Source organism: Sinocyclocheilus grahami, unplaced genomic scaffold (genome assembly GCF_001515645.1).
Source record: "Sinocyclocheilus grahami isolate Dianchi unplaced genomic scaffold, SAMN03320097.WGS_v1.1 scaffold619.1, whole genome shotgun sequence".
In the NCBI taxonomy this organism is placed as follows: domain Eukaryota; kingdom Metazoa; phylum Chordata; class Actinopteri; order Cypriniformes; family Cyprinidae; genus Sinocyclocheilus; species Sinocyclocheilus grahami.
This window is the reverse complement of record NW_015505798.1, coordinates 716,791-723,621: the sequence shown is the minus strand read 5'-3', so window position 1 is coordinate 723,621 and position 6,831 is coordinate 716,791. Positions and strand designations below refer to the sequence as shown.

The window sequence follows — 6,831 nt, the reverse complement described above, 5'->3', positions numbered from 1 at the left end:
GCGAAAGTGAATCTAGCAGCCTGTGTGAAATGCACTAGGCTGTACTATTCTGCACCAGTACAAATACCTGCGTTTCTGCATTATATGAGTGGCTTTGGAATATAAATCGCTGTATGTTTCAGATGAAAAAAACGCGACTTCTATTTCTGAAAATATCACAGTTAGGAGATTTATAACGAGTGGTTCCCTGCATTACTATAGCAAAGCGCATGATTACAGTACTAACCCGCTGCAATGGAGCAGCTCTAACGCTATTAAATTAAAGATGATGTAGCCTACCATAGAGCAAAAAAAAATAACAGTGAAAGTAACAAAAACTTGTAAAATACATTTCAATGGGCATAATTAAGTGTGACAATAACCGAAGGATATAGTCAAACCAAAAATTATTCAGAGACCAGATATAATTTTTTACATTTTTTTACTAGTGTGTGCAGGACACTATAGTTCATTTATGTAAGTGAGGATAGCAAAATAAAGTACACTGACAAATCATACCCAAAAATTCTTCATACAGTGGACTACCAGTAAAATTGATACAAATTTGGGACCAAATATTATTCAGACCGAGTCTGGGAAAATTAGCATGAAGCTGGGTGACAGAATGCCCAGGAGACTACAGGCTGTCATTGAGGCTAAGGGTTGCCCGACTAAGTATTGATAGTTGTGTAAATACTGTCATACTAACAGCTGTCTAATTTTTGGTTGATTGTAATCTATTACATACCTTTCTATCAACGTTATCTAACATTATCAAGCTGAATTTGTTTTGACTCAGTTTAACTCTGAGTTCTTGTTATATTTTATTACCATTTTCTAAACTATAGCGAATAAACTGTGATAATGTGAGAAATGTTGAAGGTGTCAATACATTTTGGTTTAACTATCTATTTGATAAATTAAGTTAACCAACTAACATTATACTTACTCTTTTGGTTTCTGTACCCAATATTTAAAACTTACAAATGCAATAAAAATATTGGTATCGGTACTCGGTATCGGCAAGTACCAAAAATAAAAGTATCGTATCGGGCGAGTACTGGAAAAAGGAGTATCGGTGCATCCCTACTTTTAACATTCAAATTATATTCAAACACCATTTTTTTTTTTAAATCATCAGTTCACAATTTTAATCTGACATTCATCAAATATTTAAAGTTAAAAAAAAAATTTGACAGCCCTACTGTGTGAAAGTACAAAAATGCAAACATACATTTAAAGTTACACTCTTTTGTATAGTAATACTGCAGTGTATTACAAGTAGTAATAATATATTGTGTAAACTGTAAATAATTAAAACAACAGAAAAGCCTTTGCGATAATGAACCTCACTGAAGTCCACCACAGTCACCACGGGAGGTTCTCCTGCTGATATATCACATTCTAGTTTTCACACAATTAATCAAGCTGTCATGATACTTTATCTGGTATATTACTGAGACACCAAAAAGATATTGTGACAATAACAGTTTTCTCTTTCAGGTCAACTATTGTCAGAGCAGATATTGCATTATACTGTCAACAAGAGTTAAAGAGAAGATAACAATAGGTTATCATGCAACTGTAGGATTAACTTGGTAACATCTATGTTGTGGTGTTGAATCACCTTTTAGTGGAACAAATCACCATGGCAATTTATATTCTCGGGCTTAGCTCAGGTGAGCAATTATTCTCTTATCCTAAGCTTTTAAGCTGAAACCTTTGTTTAAACCAACAAGACCGTGTACAATCTTCAACCAACAGACCTCAATATCAACAATCTGCTTTACCCTGATAACTTTAATCAATGCACACTATAATAAATACTGTAGGCTTTTTTGTTTGTTTATTTTCTAGTGAAAGAAAACAGTTTGCTGTCTGCGGTACAGTTGTAAGCAGGGGACCTAGATTCACACTGAGAATATGTTAAAAGAAAACCCCCCTTCTTCAGAAAGTCTGCCACTGAAATTGAAACTTCCCGTACTTGAGCACACAAAATGTTTTCGGCAATCTTCACAATGCTACCTAGCTAAAAGGAAACAGATGTCATGGTTTCCTTTCAAAGAGCAGTTAGTCTTAGACACTCCTACACACCAAAGTGACAGTTCAGGGTAGAATGGGAGGCTATTTCTCATCTCTTCTCTCGTAAAGATGGAGGCTCCGTCAGATGCCTTCCATCCCCCATCCGTCGCAATAAGGTAATGAGGGGGGTGTTCGTTAACAACTGTTGATGCACCTGCTAGATAAGCTGAACACCTTCTCTATTGTTCTGAGGATCTTACATCAGACAGGAAGCAGGCAGATAAAGAAGGCCATAATCATGTGCGATTTAGATGGAGCTGCAACAACTCTGGCACAAAGGTTAAAGTTTGCATATTCATCACTAAATGGCGGTTGCCTTGACATGATAAATAATCTCAGGAGGTGATAGCATCTATAAATCAAGTGCAGGGTTTTATGAGGCAAAAGAAAAACTAGGAAATGTCAAGATGGTTGACTAATCAGAATAGCTGGCAATATTATCAACATTTCTTATACTTTTTAGCCAGTTCACATTGTGTGATTCTAATCAGTTTGTATGATATGATCCCAATGAAAAAGCAGAAAAGCAAAGGCAGATTGTTTGACATCAACCATCAAGCATGTAAGACTGTACGATGTAAACTATTGATTGATTTGATCAAAGAAAAACAAAAAAAACAATATTGTGAAATATGAATACAATTTAAAGTAACTGTTTTCTTTTTGTAATATATTTTAAAATGGAATTTATTCCTGTGATGGCATAGCTTAATTTTCAGCAGCCATTACTCCAGTTTTCAGTGTCACATGATCTTTCAGAAATCATTCTAATATGCTGATTTGATGCTCAAGAAACATTTCTTATTAAAGGGGTCATATGATGCGATTTCAATTTTTCCTTTCTCTTTGGAGTGTTACAAGCTCTTAGTGCATAAAGAAGATCTGTAAAGTTGCAAAGACAAAAGTCTCAAATCCAAAGAGATATTCTTTATAAAAGTTAAGTCAGTCACGCCTACCTAAAATTCACACCTACCTCGTTCTAACACGCCCCCACGTGTCTACCTCACTATGTGGGAAGATTTGCATAATGCCGCTCAAATGTTCAGAAAGAAGGCATAACTTTTATTCTCGCTGTAGTATTGTTGCCGCTTTCCGCCATGTCCTGAAGACACTGTGTGCTTCGTTGTGAAAGCGAAACTACTTTGTTTGGTCTTCCAAAAGAAGACGATATCCACTTCGTCATGCCTAGAGCTGATCTGTGCTGGTCGCTGAGGGAATACATCAACTTAGTGCTGTGGATCACCGGATCGGCTTTCACCGTGGACGAAGCCCGGGGTCGTCACATGTGCTTGCCGCTCCTCCGTCGGATCCGCCGGCTGCGCCGTTCTAAACCCCGGCGCCTCAGCTCACTCTATCCCAGCCTCAGCGCACGCTAAGCCGGGTCTTCCCCTCACGCTAGGCCGCTGTGTTGTTCGTTGTGAAAGCGAAACTACTTTGTTTGGTCTTCCAAAAGAGGACACGACTACAAATCAGTGGTTAAGTTGTATTTACAACACTGTTCCAGAACAGTTTAACCCAAATATCTAGAAAAAAGACAGTATAAGTCATTATAATCAGTAATTATGTCCCCACTGGATGCAACAAATGCCTCGTTTGTAATGGGTTTTATTGTTTTTGTCTCATCGCTCCGGCCGGGACACGGCATCAACAGTATGGTGAGGGGCGTAACATTTCCGTCTCACTCTTGAGGTATTTGGCCAATCACAACGCACTGGATAGCTGGCCAATCACAGCACACCTCGCTTTTTCAGACCGATGAGCAGAAAGGCGGGGCATAGAGGAGAAACAACAATGTACAGTATGTGGAAAATATAGTTTTTTTTTTTTTTTTTACTTTAAACCGCAAACACATTTCATTACACCAAATACACCAAATAATGTTCTTTTTAGCAGCATCATATGACCCCTTTAATGTTTAAAACAGTTGTGCTGGTTAACATTTTTTTTTGTGGAAACATACTTTCATAATTGTTTGATGAATATAACAATATATTATATATTTGAAACAGAAATCCTTTGCAACAGACAGACAGATTTGGGTCAAATGAACGCACAACAGTAGTTAAAATCAATAAGTCGTTCAGCCCTACATTATTCGAGTTTGAAAATATGTAGTTTTGCTATTCCTAGAACTCCCTTTAAAAAAAATTTAATAAATAAAAAAAAACTTGCACTTGACTGACATTGATTTGTTGATGTTTTATTGATAAGTGCCGGTACTGGATTAAGCTATAGCATTTCATCTACATTTTAATAATGTAAGCATTTTCACAATTAATAAACAAAATGAATAGTGAATGAAAGTGTGTGAGGCCGTGTTTTTATAAAAGCAGCAGGTCTTAAAGCATCAACTAGGCTAGGTGCCCTTTTCACGGTCAACTCTCTAAAAGATTGATCTTGAAAAAACAACCCAGACACAGATAAGCTTTACTTTGTTTTCTAAAGCTGGAGCGGTAGCCATGCAGGGTCATTTTATGCCCAAAGCCAAAACATGGAAATTCAATATTGTTGTACAGCTTAAGTCAAGGAACTGTGGACACAGATTACATGATGGATACAGGCTACACCAAAGCAAACTCCTTTGACTCCAATTCTACACAGCACCTTCACAACTCCCAACAGATGATTATCTTTGCTTTGAAAGCACAATAGTTTGGCTTTCATTACATTTCAGATATGTTCGGATAAACTTTGGACCCCCACATGATGAATATGTCCAAAAATGAGTATGATAATAAGTGAAAGCCTTGCATCTCACTCACCCAAACTGCCAGACCATAAGTTGTTTTTTTAGTCCATCATGTTTTAAAAGACCTGTAACAAATACAGGAGTTAAGAGGTTTATTAGGCCTCTATTTTCTTCCATTCTCCACCAGCTTAGAGCCAAACCAATCTCTGCCTCTCTATACTCAGTGTTTCTATGGCAACACTCTCAAGAAAGCCTGACAAGAGGGTCTGAAGTGAAAATAGCATTTATCGTGGTTCAAAATTATATATAGAATTCAGTGATTTCAAAAGCAACCATAATAAAACCAACAGAATAAACTATTCCACATATAAAAATTGCTTAAGCAGACATTGATTTAACTTGTTTGAGTCTATCCTGCTTCAGTTCTGAATGAAGCTTGGTTTTGAAAGTGCTCAAATTCATGCACCTTGATCCCTGAAACAATACACCCCATTGGAGAGGAATTATCCAGAGAATATTCAACAGACAAACTGAGCTGCAACTCTTGTGAAGGGTTTAGGATTTGTGAAGTGGTCCTGACTGACAGGTTGAACTGACACTACTTGAGTAAATTACAGGTAATTTCAGCTTCAAAAAGAGGCAGTCAAAACCGCTGTCTCATAAATGGCAAGCACTCAATTTACTCAAGAACTCATATTAATTAGCATTCATAATTAGTTCTCAAACTCTGCATGACAAGCTCCGAACTCACTTTGTTATGGAAAAACATTTCAAGTATAACATTTCTGAAACAATATAAAGCCGAGCTTGAATGTAGAGCATTAGCCAAGACGCCTATTCCCTGTGTTTACAGATAAAGAGCTTGTATTTGTCTTGACTGAACAGACTAAATTATTGTGGAACAGCAGTATGTTCATTTGGTTACGCAACAGTGCTTAGGAAGTCATTTTAACTAGGGATGCACCAATATTATTACTGTGGTGCATAAAGATAAGACAATTATTTCATGAGTGTATACCATTTTGTTTAAATTAAAAATAACAAATAAAAACGGAAGTCAACCATTATAAATGCTACCTTAAAACCAAAAACAAATTCAATCATTTTAAAGTACTGTACATTAAAAATACTCAAATTTAAGTCATTTTAAAAGCTACTTTAAAATAAATGAAAAGGGAGCTAAATTATGTTAAATATCAAACATTTTGTTTTGAAAATAAAAACAAAACCTAAAATTATTCATTTTAAATACTACTTCAAATTAAACATTAAAAACTGAAATCAAATGCTTGAAATGCTAAAGTAAATAAAAGTAAATAATTTTAAATGCTAATTGAAAAATAAAGAAATAAAAACTAAAGTAAATTGCTTTTCAATGCTACAAGTGAATTTAGGCTTCACAACATTACAATGTGCAATACTAAAAATAGATATGCATTTGTTAATGATTACATTTAACAGTATTATTAAATTATTAGTGTTTTTAAAGATTGAGTTTTAATGAGCGTTAGATGGAAAAGAGGGAATTAAAATGGACATGGAGCCATATATATTGTGCAACTGCTTTCTGAAGCAGTACAATATTGTGGTGCTCAACCTAAATGTCTGCACTGTCTGTGCAAAAGACATTTTGTTATTTCTGAAATAAAAAATAAATAGATGAATGACTGTCAAACATCCCATAATTCCGTTACAGCTGTCTACTCCTCCACGGCTCCTGAGACCACGTCTGTGGTGCTCAAGGTGCCTTGATTTTGACCAAAACAAATAGTTGCAGTCTAGAAAAGAACGAGAGATATTTTCTTGGCTTACCATGTGATCAGGTCTTGCTCCAATGTAAACCCTTAGCAGAGGAGGAGTCTCTACAGTCTGGACATAAAGAAAACACAGAACAAAAAACTGTTACTTGTAGAAATGAAGGGTCAATAAATAAATCATGTTTGGATTAATCAATAACTTTCCGTTTCTCTTTGAAAAAAAAAGCAACTGTTTGTCCAAGTGCAGAACATGAGACACTGGTTTCATTTCATGAGAAGATCATACTGTCGAGTTAAAGTGACATTAAGGTTTTTCAAAATGAA

The 6,831-nt window shown here is 35.7% G+C and overlaps 1 protein-coding gene across 1 annotated transcript in view; it reads right to left on the bottom strand.

The window, feature by feature from the left end:
• Window positions 1-6,619, bottom strand: part of LOC107557783 (F-box-like/WD repeat-containing protein TBL1XR1) — a 36,122-nt gene extending 29,503 nt beyond the window's left edge. The window contains exon 1 of the mRNA XM_016241319.1: window positions 6,563-6,619. The gene's annotated coding sequence lies outside the window, so the exon portion shown is untranslated. The remainder of the gene's footprint in view (window positions 1-6,562) is intronic.
• Between the last annotated feature and the right edge of the window lie 212 nt (window positions 6,620-6,831).